Source organism: Dreissena polymorpha, chromosome 4, assembly GCF_020536995.1.
Source record: "Dreissena polymorpha isolate Duluth1 chromosome 4, UMN_Dpol_1.0, whole genome shotgun sequence".
NCBI lineage: Eukaryota > Metazoa > Mollusca > Bivalvia > Myida > Dreissenidae > Dreissena > Dreissena polymorpha.
Genome location: NC_068358.1, coordinates 60,205,510 through 60,223,955, shown reverse-complemented (window position 1 = coordinate 60,223,955; position 18,446 = coordinate 60,205,510). Strand labels below are relative to the sequence as shown.

At 34.7% G+C, this 18,446-nt stretch overlaps 1 protein-coding gene across 2 annotated transcripts in view; it reads right to left on the bottom strand.

Annotated features, from left to right (window-relative positions):
* Nucleotides 1-376, bottom strand: part of LOC127876261 (neuroglian-like) — a 281,922-nt gene extending 281,546 nt beyond the window's left edge. Inside the window, exon 1 of one of the 2 annotated variants that reach the window (XM_052421350.1) lies at nucleotides 251-376. The gene's annotated coding sequence lies outside the window, so the exon portion shown is untranslated. The remainder of the gene's footprint in view (nucleotides 1-250) is intronic. The other variant, XM_052421349.1, reaches the window with a different exon arrangement.
* Between the last annotated feature and the right edge of the window lie 18,070 nt (nucleotides 377-18,446).

The following is an 18,446-nucleotide window of genomic DNA, read 5'->3' as shown; positions in this document are numbered from 1 at the left end:
GGTGTATTTTATTTTTGTTAAAAAATACTTCAAAATTGAGGATAGGTGTTTCTATATTATATTTTCTAAGATTTAAACCATCGAACTGCAAACATAAAATTTATTAAATGTTGTATTTCATTTGCATTTTTTTTAACCTTTAATTGTGAATTTTAGACAGTCATTTTGGGATTCTTAAAAATACTCCTTGACATTAGAATGTAGCTGAATAACGGCCCAAGATTTGACCAAAATAAACAGTTACACTGACCTGCAAGCTGGCTTTCCCAAGTTCTGCCTAGGTTAGGTAAGGCTACCTGTCAACACAAGACATAGATTTGCAGTAAACTATAAATGTCTAAATACAATTATTAAGAAAAATTATTAAGAAAAGTTATACATCTGTTAAACAAATTTGAAATATGTAATTCCAACTGATTGTATGAAACAACAGGAACAAATAATCCAAAGGTCAGTCAAAGTTCATAAGAACATTTGACTCATGACTTTGATATCATGGGGCTCCACGCTAGACTATTGTAACTCCACTTTTTCCAGAAAATGACTTTTTTGCATTTATCATGGTATTTAAATGATATACATGTACTGTTAAATTACCATTATTTCCCTTCATTATAGTTGAAATGGTGATAGGGTAGAAATATCTTCACTCAAAAATAGCCAGTGTTTTATTTCACCTATACGGGAATGGTGGCGGGGCCCGTCCAAAGGGGAAAACGCGTCGTTTTTTAGGAAAAGGAAAAATTTAAAAATTCACTCTTTTATATGTAATGATATTTATTATATGAATAAACATGTATGTATGAATGTAATATTCACAGCTGAATGTTTCTGTCCTTTAACTTAAATATATATAAATGATTTTTTCAACATTAGTTTTAGACAGTTCAGCCGTCATTCACAGTCTCAGTTTTCCAAGCCAATTTTAGTCTACCCTGGTCATTGGGATTTTTTTTAAATCAATAAAATGACAAATTTTAGCCTTTTTTTTCAATAAAATGTACCATATTGAAATGTTTTTATCAACAAATATTGACACATCAGGCCTTTTCATTGCCATTTTGTAAAAAAAAGCAATTAATGTGAAAAGTCCACTGACTTGGGAAAAACTAATTAAATATAACTCTTTATAATAATAGAAAATCATATTAATCATATTAATTATAGTTATATACTTTGTTAGTTGTTTATGAAATAAATTTGAGATATATTTATCATTAGACAGTTGTTTATAAAAAAAAAAAATAATAATAATTTTTTTTTACTTTTGGAGGGGATTTTTTCTACAAAAGTGGGGAAAAATATATACTCTTTTTTGAGGGGAATGGGGCCGAATATCTGCCCTGAAATTGCCATAAAAAAAACACTGATAGCATATGTTGTTATTTTAAAGTCATATAATTTTCAATAAAATTATGTAACATTATTAACATCAACCATTTGTACAATGTAATTTGTTTTTAAACAGCAAGATTGCCAATTGTATTCTTGTAAATAACAAGAGCACTGCATAACGGGTGCCAAGCACGGCTGCGAAAGCTTGTCAGATTTTTTTTTTTTTTAAAGGTCGCAGTGACCTTGACCTTTGACCTAGTGACCCAAAAATGGGTGTGGCATATAGAACTCATCAAGGTGTATCTACATAATGAGTACATATGAAGTTTCAAAGTTGTAGGTGGAAGCACTTTGATGTTAGAGGAAAATGTCAAGGTTTTAGCACAGTGGACGCCGGACGACGAGCTGGCTATGACAATACCTCGGGTTTTCTCCAAAAACAGCCGAGCTAGTAATACAAGTTTATGTTGCTTTGTTTAATAATTTTATGGCAAAAATATTGGCATGAAAAAAATTGTTCCTCAACTTATTTTGGCAGAGATCACATATTGTCTGGCAATCTTTAATCTCCGAGCTATTTGAGAATATATACTTCAAAAAGTATTATGTACTCAATTTCATACCAGATGTATAATTCTTATCACTTTCAATGTGTTCTCATGACTTAACAGAACATTTTCATATTAATTTTCATGAACTACACAGGAATACAAATATTTAATTTCACATTTGTAAAATATGATATGGTACGCTTTAAACATCTGTAAATTATATGTAATATGATGCACACAAATGAGATACTTATTATTCTGAAAGTGAAGTAAACATGAAAATAAATCTGTTTATTGGCCGGTAAAACATCATTTAGAGTTGTGATTCATTACAGAAATATTTCTTTAAAAGTTTTTTTCTTATTTTTACTTCTTTAAAACAGGAAATTGTACTTGATTCAGCAATAAATTGCTGTCTTTAGATGTGTGGTACTTCTGTTAAATAACTAAGTAAATGAATGTTGATTAAATCCATAGAAAATTATAATAAAACTATACTGCACTATAATTGGGCCATGCTCTGAGAAAAGGGGTTTAATGCATGTGTGTAAAGTGTCATTCCAGACTAGCCCGTGCAGCCCACACAGGCTAATCAGGGACGACACTTTCCGCTTTATGATATTTTTGTATCAAGAAAGTCTCTTCTTAGTAAAAATTATGTTTAGGTGGAAAGTGTCCTCCCTGATTAGATTGTGCAGACTGCACAGGCTAATCTGGGACGAACCTTTATGCACATGCATTAAACCTCCTTTTCACAGAGCACGGCTCAATTATACATGTCAGGGTCTCACTTTGGATATGGTTACAAGCTGGTGAAAAGGAGGTTTAATGCATGTGTGAAAAGTGTCGTTACATATTAGCCTGTGCAGTACGCACAGGCTAATCAGGGACAACACTTTCCGCTTTGACAATATTTTTTGTATCAAGAAAGCAAAAATGATGTGTAGGCGGAAAGTGTCATCCCTGATTAGCCTGTGTGGACTGCACAGGCTAATCAGAGACAACTCTTTAGGCACATGCATTAAACCCCATTTTCACCGAGCGCGGCTCAATCATACATTTCAGGGTCTCAATTTGGATATGGTGACAAGCTGGTGATAAGGTCATTTTTGGGGGTTGATACCTACTTGGGACCTAATTTCAACAATATGTCCAAGGCAAAAGACACCAAGTTGCACACAGGAAACTTACTCAAAGTAATATAAGTGAGATGCACGCCAGGGAAAACCAGGCTTAATGTAATACAGTTAGAGTGTAAAGTTTTGTCCTATATTTACCTGTTCAGTTCCCACATGTGAACAAAGAATGACAGTTTCAACTGTTATGGATTTAAAACAATGTACAGTTAATGGAAAATTTCAAAGGGCCATAACTCTGTGAAAAATCATCCGACCAGAACCGGCTGATAATATGCACATCTCCTCTTGGTAGTGAAGCTTTCCATAAAGTTTAATTGAATTCCGGTCATTAATTGCTGAGAAATAGACGGACACACGCACGGACAGATGAAGCGGCAACTATATGCTCCCCCAAAAAATTTTGGGGGGAGCATAAAAAAATGCAAGTCCCTTCTCAATGAAAATCCACTATAGGCCAAAAATTATATCACAAACAGTTCAATTGATTACCAAACAGTAACTGACATACAGATGTATCAACTGTACTCAATTTAACACTGGAATATCTATCCCTCAGAGATCTTGTGAATGGTTGGGTGTATATCATATCAACATCATGTGCCTTCTCTCATGTGAAGGAATAGCTCTATTAGCCAGACACATATAAATAAACATTCCATTATAGATACATCCCTATAAACATTCAAGAGGGAGTGAAGACACTCATGGTATAAACAAATACTGCTTAGCTATACATGCATTAATCTGAAGGGGGCATTGAACCAGCCTGGCTATTGCATAACAAAACAGCAACCAAATTAAAATAACTGTCTTATAATTATATGCAATGTATTGAAATTATCATATATTATTCTTGTATCAAAGCATGGAAGTGTTTTAGGGCCTTTGGCGTTAAAAAAGGTGTTAATCTCATTAAACCTACTTGACTCTAATGTTTCTTGTCAATCATAATGGGTTTTTTCTAGGTTTTCTAAGTTTTCAAATATTTTTCCTTGATTAAATCATATTTGCTTAATGCATTTGCTAAATAATTTTTTATAAATAAGGAAATGTTTCATAAATATTTGAAAGATTTATATCATTGAACCTCCTTACAAATGTACCAACCCTTATTTGTTTGGAGGTGTTAATGAAACAAACCACTAAATTTCTATGAAGCTGTGCTCTTTTACCCTAGATTTATTGATGTAATTTAAATAATCGAGAATATTGACCAAATGATCACACATCGCATTGGGTGAATTTATGGAATGCAAATGTACTGCAATCTTTCAGCATATATCAATAACGGAGACAAGTCCATATAATTATGGTATTACCAATAATAAAAATGCATTTAACTTACCAAAAAGGATCATGAGTTGACAGACTTTAAAGAACTATTGGCCAATCCTAACTTGTTTGCTGATGGCCGAATACTAAGCTATTTTTCACCTAGCTAAAGAAACTTCAGCATACAGTTTGTATAGTATTGACAGACCTGTCGCGCCAAAAATCATAACAAGAGCACCGCCTTGCGGGTGCAGACCGCTCATCTATTTTCTTTTTAAAGGTGAAGGGACTCTCATTTTCAATCACAAAGGAGGGAGGGGTGGAGTGAAGAGCGGTGCATTGTGTGGGGGTGTGGACATTTATTACATTTTCTTCCAAAAATGCGAAAAAAAGGAAAAAAAAAATCGGGGGGTGGGGGGGGGGGGGGGTGGGGATTCTTGGGTGCGATGGTTGGACGGTATTTCAAACATAAAATAATAAAAATAAATATTTGTGTTTTTTAACCGTTTCATAAAAAAAAATGGGGGGGGGGGGCGAGGTGGGGGGGGTATAGTGTGAGGGTGTGGTGGTAATTTGTGAGATGATCTTAAAAAAAAAAAAAAAAAAATAGGGGGGGGGGATTCGGGTGGGGGGAGGGGGGGGTGGGGGGGGATTCTTGGGTGCGATGGTTGGACGGTATTTCAAACATAAATAATCAAAATAAATAGTTTTGTTTTTTAACCGTTTAAAAAAAAATTGGGGAGGGTGTGGGGTGGGGGGGGGGGTATAGTGTGAGGGTGTGGTGGTCATTTGTGAGATGATCTTAAAAAAAAAAAAAAAAAAAAAAAAAAATTGGGGGGGGGGTTGTGGGGGGGGGGGGGGGGGGGGGCACGGGCGATGGTTTGGGTGGAGTCTATTGTGGTATGTCAGGTAAGAGTAGTTTTGTCAAAGTATCAATCAAATCTAATCATAAATAAAGAAGTTATGGCAATTTTAGAGAAATTTAATAATTTGACCTTGAGAGTCAAGGTCATTCAAAGGTCAAGGTAAAATTCAACTTGCCAGGTACAGTAACCTCATGATAGCATGAAAGTATTTGAAGTTTGAAAGCAATAGCCTTGATACTTAAGAAGTAAAGTGGATCGAAACACAAAATTTAACCATATATTCAAAGTTACTAAGTCAAAAAAGGGCCATAATTCCGTAAAAATGACATCCAGAGTTATGCAACTTGTCCTTTTACTGTACCCTTATGATAGTTTGCGAGTGTTCCAAGTATGATAGCAATATCTATGATACTTTAGGGGTAAAGTGGACCAAAACACAAAACTTAACCAAACTTTCAATTTTCTAAGTATAAAGGGCCCATAATTCCGTCCAAATGCCAGTCAGAGTTACATAACTTTGCCTGCACAGTCCCCTTACGGTAGTTAGTAAGTGTTGCAAGTATGAAAGCAATAGCTTTGATACTTAAGGAATAAAATGGACCTTAACACAAAACTTAACCAAAATTTTCAATTTTCTAAGTATAAAAAGGGCACATAATTCTGTCAAAATGAAAGCCAGAGTTATCTAACTTTGCGTGCCCAGTCCCCTCATGATAGTAAGTAAGTGTACCAAGTTTGAATGCAATAGCATTGATACTTTCTGAAAAAAGTGGACCTAAACGCAAAACTTAACCAAAATTATCAATTTTCTAAGTATAAAAAGGGCACATAATTCAGTCAAAATGCACGCCAGAGTTATCTAACTTTGCCTGCCCAGTCCCCTCATGATAGTAAGTAAGTGTACCAAGTTTGAATGCAATAGCATTGATACTTTCTGAGAAAAGTGGACCTAAACGCAAAACTTAACCGGACGCCGACGCCGACGCCGACGCCAAGGTGATGACAATAGCTCATAATTTTTTTTCAAAAAATAGATGAGCTAAAAAACGACATTTAAAGTTATTCAAGCCAGAACTATTTTTCACCCAATCACTCAGAAGAGGTGGCATCTTAGTTTGTTTGTTTTTTATCAATTTAAATATATGCTACACAGATCGTCGACTTGCCATTTGTGTATGGTTCTGAAATACAAATTTCGGTTGTAAAAAGAAACACATATGCATGATCTGGAAATAACAGGCAACAAGCTACTATACCAATTATACGACCAGAGCGTGCACGGTTAGACAACGCGCCAACCGAAAGTCATGGCATCTTTGCCATAAAGGGAAGCAATATATGTGTGCACTCTGGATCAGCAGACGATTTATTTCATAAATCTTACGGAGGAATCCGAGATAGCCGATGTATCACGATTGATATGTGTGTGGTCCTCTCTATTGTGACGGCTACATAGCACCATGAATTCTAACACTTTGCTGGGTGCTATAGTATTAATATATGATAACCCCAATGCTTTATGAAAGACAACGCTATTCTTGATTGATAGCGGTTATTTCAAATGTCATCCTCATGCATTTAATATGCAACACTTGTGATGCACTTATGACTTACAGAAACCATGGTACAATTTTAACACTCACAACACACATTAACTCCTCTTAAATCTACGTACTTCTCAAGAAAATAAGGTGACTGTACATGTTATTTTTAGCTCGGCTATTTTCGGAGAAAACCCGAGGTATTGTCATAGCCAGCTCGTCGTCCGCCGTCAGCCGTCCGCCGTAGACGTCGTGCTAAAACCTTAACATTGGCTCTAAAATCAAAGTGCTTCCACCTACAACTTTGAAACTTCATATGTAGATGCACCTTGATGAGTTCTACACGCAACACCCATTTTTGGGTAACAAGGTCAAAGGTCAAGGTCACTGTGACCTCTAATATAAAACTATAACATAGGCTCTAAAATCAAAGTGCTTCCATCTACAACTTTGACACTTCATATGTAGATGCACCTTGATGAGTTCTACACGCCACACCCATTTTTGGGTCACTATGTCAAAGGTCAAGGTCACTGTGATCTCTAATATAAAACTTTAACATAAACCTTTACATTCGCTCTTAAATCAAAGTGCTTCGACCTACACCTTTGAAACTTCATATGTGCATGCACCTTGATGAGTTCTACACGCCACATCCATTTTTGGGTCACTAGGTCAAAGGTCACCGTGACCTCTAAAAAAATTCTGACAAGCTTTCGCAGCTGAGCGTTGGGACCCGTTATGCGGTGCTCTTGTATATTTCATAATGGTACATAAAGGTTTGCATTTTTATGAAATATTGTTTAACTTAAACTTAAAGAGCGTGACTAAATATGTGAACGTCTAACAACAAGATCATTTAGAGCTCTGAAGTAAATATCCGAGGAAACCGCTGATTACTGGTGACATGTTTAGTCACGCATACCGAAAAAGATCTTTCACTTCATATCATTTGTTCCTAGCAGACGAGAAAACTAGAGATCAGCGCAGCGAATATTCCAGCTTCACGTCGATAACAACGAAGCAGGTCCAATATTAACTGCATTCGACGTCAATCAAGCTTCTTGAGTTATATGCACAATTACGTTTTACCTACACGTAGAACGCAAAACATACGTCTTGTGTGAGGTGCAGGATCACGTGCCTTTGTGGGGTTCGCAATTGAACTTTAATGGATGTAAACACATCGGTATGTGGGCATAATATGGTGCTTTTCTTAAAATAACTTTAACAATATTTTTGTTTTAAAGTATTTCAACTAGTCCATAAAAGACATTTTTAAGCTGCTTATGGCAATGTGAAATACATCAGAATTACTTATTAAATAAGCCTGTGTTATTGGCCAAGAAAGTGTGTTTACATTCTGTCCAGCCGTGTGTAAACCCCTGTGAACCCCGTTGATCCTGCACCCAGTTTTAGAGGTGTGTTTTTTCTGCAAATTCATGGGGTGAGTTAACTCTGTCCGAATCAAATATAAGCACGTTCTACACCCGCTTCTGGTCAAAGTTTGCGTAGAATCATACCTCAGTAATGAAACGGAGTTACCGAAAATCACAAACGCGCTAATCGGTGATGAGAATAAACTATCCACAACTGTTTATTTTCGTGAAGCTGCGTTCAGTTCTTAGTACTATTATTTCGACATAAAGTGACATTGCCGTATTAAAAGATCAAGACACGTGAATGATAACTCAGTTAAGTTACAAGTGAAATTATGCGTTGTCAAACATGCATTCATTGAAGAAAGAAAATAATATACATCCAAAATTATGTAGTCTGTGATTTGTTGCTTTACAAACTTTTTAAAAATGAAAATAATTTAACTATAATGCAATTATAGTTATGAAATACTCAAAACTTCCAAATGCATGTGACACCAAATATTAGTATTCTGTTTTTAGGTGTTTATACAACGTTTTTATCAACAATGAACTGTAATATGTTATTTTTCAAGTGAAAACTTCGCGAGCTCGTTAGTCAGCAAGTGAACATTTGTCAGACGTGGGTGGTGAAAATCGTGTAATCAAATTGTTTCGTCTGTCAACATTTAAAACTAACAAGTCTGTGGGTGAATAATGGTGATACCAGAAAGAAAACTTCATTTGTCGGCACTAACAACGCCAAAATATTAAGACAAGTAGGTTGGTACCCTTTTTAAAGAAGGCGTTGAAAGCGTACGCGTTTTTACAGCTCCCCATTTCAATAAGAATATGCAAGTACATAAAGAAATCATCGCAACTTCTATTTAACACTTTTTTTTAATTATTGTATGTTATTGAACATTAATTGAGCTAAAGTTATCGAATGAAGCAAAAATTATCGCAAACTTAATAGTTAATTTAGTACATTTGATCAACTTTATGCAAATTGGTCGATAACTAAAAAAAAACATGTTCGGGGTCGGCATCAAACATTAGGGCCAGTCGCGTCAGTGAAAACAAGCAACTTTTTATTTTAAGCTCGACACCGAACTTGAAAAAAAAGAATCAATAAATTTATTTGACATAGTTAATTGTGGAGAACAAGAAAAAATACAATAAATGAATGTTATTGGACTGCTGGTATCCTATTAAATACTGATAAAAGCTAAGAAGTGAAATGCAATACTGTTAAAGGATCCTTGTATGCGTTTCCTGCACATTGTATTTTAAAGAACAAATATTGAACCACAAACGTTAACTGAAGTCCATCGTGAAAATGCGATGCAAAATTATCCCTTAAAGAAATATTCTCACTCTTACACTGTTAACGATCGCTTAAATGAAGAAAACCAGACAGTGCTAGATTGCCAGACGATATCTAACACCGTCTAGATGTCGTCGGTTCCAATTGTTTATTAAATAAACGGAAAGACAGGACAGTAACACAGGCACTCGATGCCATTGCTTTCTACGTTATAGATGGATTGTGTCAATTTCAATATACGTCCAACTATTCAAATAAGTTCTTAACCAGGCTGTTAAAGGACAGTGGAATGTTTATTCAATTTAGCCTGGTGTGAATATCTGTTTTAAGATAGATTATCATTGTGAAGAATCGTTCTAGATAAATATACCGTCTTTTTTTCAGATGTCTAAGAAAGCTCGACTATTCTTCCGTTTTGGTAGAGATATGTACGTTTCTGCCAGTCACCTGATATAATAACGTTAAGGACATGTTTGATGTTGAATATCTGTACTAGTTATATAGGTAGTTATATGCAATAGTAAACATGACGATTAAGAATACTTTGCTATGCCACACACCTAGGTTTTAATAGATTTACCAATTTATTTGGTTTTAGTTAAAAGCACGTTAAACGTCTATATATAAGCTACGTACACACACATACAACGCAAAACCTTTATCAAAACTCTATTTAATGAACGAAAACTATTTTCCTTGGCCTTCATTTGAATGTCCCAAATGCTCTCAAGCAAATACAGAAACAAACGTACACTAACGTATTAAGATAATGTAATACAATATGTGACAATTAATGCTTATGCCAATTCTCTTTTCATCTGAGATCTCTCAAAGACATTAATTTCCATTTATGTTATAAAACGTTTTTAAAAGATAAGGCGGGATGTATAGTGTGTCCCTAACTCATTTATCCAACACCTTTGGTGAGAAATACTAATTAATTTAAATTCAAACCGGCATGGTTATTATAAGCGACAACTTTAACATAACACACGAGACAGATCAAGACTCCTTTCACGAGTGCTGTTCTTTAAAGGCAAAACAATGCAATCGCAGCAATCGAGAAAATGGTTTAATGATCTTATGCAAAAATTATATCTTAAAACTGTCCAACAGATTTTGGCGTGTATTAAAGTCTGTCATTAACTGCTTAAAATGCTGTATATTGATAAATTTAAACATTTGAACTAAAAATCTCCAGTAAAAAAATAAGAATACAAATTAAAAAACGAAAAAAAAAACGTTAACCTCCACAGGGCTCGAACCACTGACCCCTAGAGTCATGGAGTTATGAAGTAAAATGTCTTCCGACTTTACCACTCGACCATCAACGCCCACGACGTATGCTGAGGTATTTTTTCGGCGTAAGCTGAATAAGCCAGCTTTTCACCCTGACTTGACCTTTGTAAGTGTCCAATAATACTCAAATAAAATTTCCCGCGGCTAGGTACGAATGAATACACTTCATTTATTCCATTGGCTGATTTGAGTATAACACCAGAACATTGGAAACATATCCGCGTCTTTGTAACACTGTTTTACTGCATGAAACAATTTTATCTCTAATGAAAAGGCCCAATAGATAGAACAGTTTTACAATCAATTTTCGACATAAATACAGTTTGTGCGTTCACCTTTTATTTTCAGAGAATTACCAGCGCAAAAGCGTTTAACTAAAGGCTATGTTGTCATATTTAGTACTTACTTGCATTGCATTTCAACCCGCGAGTTTTCGGGTCAATACGCGGTCATTTTGTGAAAGTCAGAGTTTATATACAGTTCATCACCGGAGTTCGCAAAAGGGGTTGCGATCATTGTGTCTTACTGACAATAACGTAGTGACTGTAATGCATTGCATTCCAATCCGCAAGGTATCAAGGTCAGTTTGCGGTCAGTTGCAGAAATCTTTATATAAACGCCGTCTCGTAAACTTTGTGCACTTGAAGTCTGTTTTGATCAGAAAGATACTAAATAAAGATATTCGGCGATATTATTGTGGTATGTCAATCATCGATTTTTAATATGGTTTCAAAATTTGCATGATAAGGACCAATTTTGATAAAATTAATTAGAAATATTTATCCATTTAGACCAGTTTATTAAGCATGACCACAATAATTCGCTATACTATAATTATGCAATTAAATAAGATTCGAGTATTGTCGGCTGACCTATATGCACTCGTTTATTTTCATGTTTCTTGTGTTTTTCTATTCTGTAAATATAGATATCTGAGTAATAATATCACATAAAGCAAAATAAGCCAGGAAATCTGGCGCAACACCCCGTAATTGATTTGCTTATGATGTAGCTAACAACTGCGCAGAAAAAAGGCATCCGCTACTTTTTATGTCATAGAGATAACTTTTGATCGTTCATAAACATCGACCACAATCAACGCCGTATATCTTTTTTAAAGATATTTCTTGTTAGCTATATAAGCAATCATCGTAGTTTCCCAAAATATCGATTCGCGTCGAACAACGCTTTTGACTATTGGACAGTCCCTTTAATAAACTGTTTGTTAACATTCTAAAAGCCGCATTTCTAACCAATCTTCATACGGCGACGAATTAATAGCCATGTGTGGTTAAAAATATGCAGATCATATAGAGCTATTAATTATACGTAAGAGAAGAAAATGTATCACATAGTTAATATATGTTAAGTCGAGTAGATTGATAAATCTCTTTCAATAAAAATAAATTGTTTTACGTAGACTAAAACTGGAGATCGTCGCAGCGATATATTTCTGTTTTCTGTAAAAAAAAAAAAAAAAAAAAAAAACAACGACGAAGGCCCGATATACATACCGTAACCTCACTATGTTATTGCGGCCCAAAAAATTGCACTCGACGTCAATCATGCGTCTACAAATCTGCGCACAATTACATCTTCCTTACGCGCAAAGAGTTGTACGTCTTGAAGAAAATTGTAATCAACAGCACGTTTTTCTGGTATCTGGTTTCGATACGTCTCATGCACAATTTTACGAGAAACATGTTAAATAGAAAGAATTCTTTGTACTCGTATGTGCATTATTTTACATTTATTCGGCGTAAGCTGTATTAAGCCAGCTTTTCACCCTGACTTGACCTTTGTAAGTGTCCAATAATATTCAAATAAAATTTCCCGCGGCTAGGTACGAATGAATACACTTCATTTATTCCATTGGCTGATTTGAGTATAACACCAGAACATTGGAAACATATCCGCGTCTTTGTAACACTGTTTTACTGCATGAAACAATTTTATCTCTGATGAAAAGGCTCAATAGATAGAACAGTTTTACAATCAATTTTCGACATAAATACAGTTTGTGCGTTCACCTTTTATTTTCAGAGAATTACCAGCGCAAAAGCGTTTATACTAAAGGCTATATTCTCATATTTAGTACTTACTTGCATTGCATTTCAACCCGCGAGGTTTCGGGTCAATTCGCGGCCAGTGTGTGAAAGTCAGAGTTTATATACAGTTCATCATCGGAGTTCGCAGAAGGGGTTGCGATCTTTTCATTGAAGGAAAAAATTGGAATCTATGCTATTTTTGTCTGATGGAGTAAATAGTTTGTTTAGTCGCTGTGTCGATATATCAATATTTTAGGCACAGCTGTTGCCTTGGTCGTGTACAGTTGGCGTAAACAAGCCGGCGTTTCAGCAGCAGAATTGTTACCTAACTTTAATGCATCGCATTCCAATCCGCAAGGTATCAAGGTCAGTTTGCGGTCAGTTGTAGAAATCTTTATATAAACGCCGTCTCGTAAACTTTGTGCACTTGAAGTCTGTTTTGATCAGAAACATACTAAATAAAGATATTCGGCGATATTATTGTGGTATGTCAATCATCGATTTTTAATATGTTTTCAACATTTGCATGATAAGGACCAATTTTGATAAAATTAATTAGAAATATTTATCCATTTAGACCAGTTTATTAAGCATGAGCACAATAATTCACTATACTATAATTATGCAATTAAATAAGATTCGAGTATTGCCGGCTGACCTATATGCACTCGTTTATTTTCATGTTTCTTGTGTTTTTCTATTCTGTAAATATAGATATCTGAGTAATAATATCACATAAAGCAAAATAAGCCACGAAATCTGGCGCAACACCTCGTAATTGATTTGCTTGTGATGGAGCTAAGAACTGCGCAGAAAAAAGGCATCCGCTACTTTTTATCTCATAGAGATAACTTCTGATCGTTCATAAACATCGACCACAATCAACGCCGTATATCTTTTTTAAAGATATTTCTTGTTTTTATATTTAGCTATCAAATATTATATCGTATTGAAAAGTGGTGAGATAATTTTTATTTGAAAACGAGATACAATAGATTTAATCCAGGGGCCTATATTTTGTGTGCAATAGATCTATAATGTACTACCTGATGCACACAAAACACCGTTTATGAGCATATAACAAGGAAATTATTTTTGCATAAATGAACATCATTTTTTTAAGTACCTGTATACATTTGTATATTTAATAGTTTCAAGTCATTGTTTAGGCCCCAAACATGTCATTTGATTCGACTTCGAAAAGGAGGGTGTATGAATTGATCGTCTAAACAGTTATGTCGTTGTTCATTTATCAAAACGCGAAAAAACGTCGAAATTCTTTTTTTCCGTGTGTAAATAAATTGTAACTAACAAGCATTTCAATGTTTGGTACCCAACGATGAAACAGAACTGAGAAAGAAACAACCAGGTTCACCTGTGCGTTTGGACTGCCTACAGGAAGAGCTGTTTTATGAACAGAACAGATCTTGGACTTCTAGTGCGTACTATAATAAAGAAAAACATATACACGTGAAATGCTCACAGTTTTGCAGCTCTGTAGTTTTAAATTAAAGCAAAATCGTTTAAAGTGTGTCATATACATAATACATGTATTTATCTTGTTTTATTGATTTATTGATGTTGTCTGCTTTCATGATTAAACTATATTGGTTTTTACTACTCATTTTTCCTTTTTTTTTCAAATATTACAGAAGTGTTTTCAAATACAGGTGCTTTTAGCAACAAAATTCATTGACACATATACATTCACTTATATCCTCATTAGTTGCCTAAACTCACTTCAAAGTATATTTGCAGTTTTGCAAATCTATAATGATTCATGCAATATTCATGCAATTGTACGGGTACAAATGAAATGGGCCATACTTTATGATCAAAGAAGCACTGATTAATGATAGAACACTTCCGACTTTTGACCAAAGTAGATGCGTTCTTCTGTCACGGAATCATAACATCCTTATGTGTATCGTACATTGTTATCGAATGCCCTGGGAATTTTCATAAAAAAGGCAAACTTTCCAAAGAGTTGTTAGTTTAATTACGGCGCATCATGCACAGTACAGGATATTTCCCTTGCCAAAGTCTTGTAGTGCGCGGCGTGAAGCAACTACATATACATACAACATGTATACAACTCCACATAGGTTGTACGTATCAAGGGTTAGTGTCGAGCGAGCGGTCGAACATTCGACTGTACGGTAATATCCGTTTCCTACTGTACCGTAAAAATATAAGTGTTGGTGTAGAAAAATTATATAAGAAACTTACTTAAATTGTATCAGCGATGATTGTGACAAAATTGTCGAGCGTTTCCCCTATGAAATATATAATCTCGTGTTACTGAGTTAATTGTATGACTGGATGGAAAACAGGGCTGTCATCAAATCGCCCTAAATGAAGAAAACCAGACATCCCTAGAATACCATACTGTATCTTATATCGTCTATATCTATTTAATGTCAATGTTTTATTTAATAATCCGAACCAAGAGACAGAAACGCAGGAACACGATGTCATTGATGTGTACGATATAAATGCGCACGGAACTGTAATATGTTTCCAACTGATCTAATAAGTTCTGAGTATGGGTGTTGTGTTTATAAAATTGTTTTCACTACAGTTAAATATATATAAATTTTTAATTCATTAAAAAGTGTACATTTATAATTATGTGTTATTATCAAGTATACAGTTTTATAGTATATACTCGGCAGTAAGAGGCAGAAGTTTACATGTCTGCATATAAGTAATTGAAAATGGTTTCGGATATGTAAGTGTTTTATTATCGTTTATTTCGGTAGACATATATTTATATATTCTTAATAGTGTTGTTTTTTTCAATTTCAATGTTTAAAAACAAGCCTAGCTGGTTCAATATACTACGGTCTATATACATGCGTGCTTACGGAATTTAAGTCTTTCTCAACTCATAAGTCATCGGCTTATAAAGGATATTAAAGATCATATACATATGCAGATGCTGTCCTTTCATTTCAGTCTCCTGAACGTGGGATTGGTATTTTAATGTGGTTGTAATGTCCCGCAAATAATGAGCCATATAATGCTACCTTTTTCTTTTACAAATTATGCTTTAACAAGTATTCCATGAATTCGGTGACAATTACTTCGCTTTCCTAAGACATCATTAAGCCCCAACTTCCTCAAACAGCGAGAGAAATTACATAAATCAAGACCGAAATTGGATTAAAATTAAACGAGTGCGATGGCACATTATTGACATATGTTTTCTTGCAACAGTTTCTTCTGTAAAAACACGTGAGGACCAAAATTAAACACGTTGAAGGCATTTCGTTATGGTCGCGCTGCATTAAAGCATGTAAGACATATTTTTTGTTTGTTTGAAATCGATTTCTAAACACATGCGGACATGACGTCCAAGCACATTTTAGTTTAAACCTATTTATTTTAGCTCGATTGCATAGAAAGCCTTAGGCTTATTTGAAACGCTCTCGAGTCAGTTTCCTGGGCCTAGAACGAGTACTTGGTGTCTATGGGGAAGATCTACACATGTAAAGAATGCTCCCACAGTGGGGATCGAATCCGTGACCTCCCGGTCGCTAGGCGGACACCATATCCTCTACGCCAGGGCGACCTTTTAATTTTTAAATGTCGGATAAGTACAGTTCTGTGACAACACATAGCGTTATATTAAATCAAAGCGCTGAAGGCACTGCAGTTGTTCGCTGTTGTCGTCCTTGATTAGCTTGTGCGCATTGCACAGACTAATCTTATTTGACGTGCATTAAGCGCCGTTTTCCCTGAAAGCAGCCAATATGTACAGATTTCAATGATAAACACTAGACTGGCCAATGTCGACTTACAAGCTGGTATATAAACTCACTGCTAGAGGGTATATACACTCACTGCTAGAGCAGAATCATTTATCGTCTGCTGCAGACAGGCAGCGGTAATCGTCCCTTGCAGAGTGAGTTGTGGTTCTTACCGTACTTAAGGCTTCTAAGCACATACTGATTTGCCAAATATGCTATAAATTTAGCTGGCCGCTAACGCGACCAACTAACGAGGTTTTGTTTGAAGTTTATTTTTTCCAAAGATTTGATTTAAGTTTACTTATCGTTTATATATGTGACGTTAATGCTTGACATAATTCAACCCACGACCACCCCTACCTATTTAAATGTTTCTGTATATACTAATACATTACGTATGGAAACAAATTTAAATAGGTGGACTAATTTGTTCACCATATCAAACCGCACAAACAGTGACAATTTGAAGGTAGCAAATATATTTTTTTGTTGTTGTTTCATTTTAAAATGTTCGATTTCTTTCGAAAATTTCACTGTATTGTAAGCTCTTGTAGGTATAAAATGATAAGCAGAGTGAATATTTTCATGTATTTAAGAAAATAAATAGTTGATAGAAACGACTGTATCATTTTACGTAATCCTTTTACAAAAGACAGACAATACTACTACATGTATTTCATTTAATTTAAACTAAAGAATACAAATAGATGAGTATACAAAAGAAATAAACAAGAACATAAGATCGAGATGTCCTTACCAACCAAGTGATTTTTTTATATAAACATGCTATTTAATGCATAGGCAGGTGAACGTATACACAATAAGTTTGCGGGAAAGTGTGCCCAATTTGAAAATGGTTTCCTTGTCATAAATAAAGGGATGTAATAAATGGTAATTGTTTTCTCATACGCTTACAGTGAGTACACTAGTTTATCTAGAATGGAGCATAACCAAAATACTAGTATCTCTATACTTTCCAAGCCAGTTTAGTTCATTTATAGTTTAAATATTTGTGATTGTAAAGCGTTTGTTTAACTCAGCATTAAATCATCTTTCACTTTTGGCTAAACATGGTACTCCATTTCAAGGCAACACAACATCAGATTAAGTTTGAATTATTAGTAATAATAATTTGTTCAACTAGTTCTGAACAATTAGATATATTTATTTGATATCGTAATATTTCAGTCAATACGTAACGTAACATCACTTCACATTAAAAACCATCAGTTAAAGTTTAAGGAAAGCTTTTTCTATCGCAAGGCATATTTGGTGTTCGAAACGTGCAGTGAACACACCGTGAGAGAATTAATGTATACAATAACAACTAGATGGGACTAGAAATGACAGACGCAGCTTAATAAGAACGAGATTATCTCATCAATAAAGTGTTTAATTTCATTAAATTGTTGATCGAAAAAGTTATATGCACATGAACGTGTACTTGCACATTCGGGATTTTCGTAATTAAGAAGTTGTCTCCCATTCGGGAAGGCATCACGAGTATCCCGGGTAAAAAGCTGTCCGTCTAAAATGCGTATATGACTCATATCCGCGGATATGACCGAAAAGTGCGGATATGAACGAATACAAGCACTAGCGACACTTTTTCTGCAATGTTTAATAAAAAAAATACACAATATGTGTTAAATATGTTAGTATTGTCTCAAAATATAAAAATTTAATAGACATTATCATTTTTCCAACATAATATCACTTTAAAATCGATAATCCACCGAATCCAACAAATGTCCTATATATATTATAGTTTATTAGTACGTACAAATATGCACGTCATTTTATTTATTCAAATGAACAAAGGATATCGTAGTGCTACATTTAAATGTTTCAAGAATGATTATAACCATTATAGTTGCGCTGTTATTGAAAAGCAATGCATGTCCCGCTAAAATTTTAGATTTTTCGTTAATATTATGTTTTATAAGTGAATGTAACAG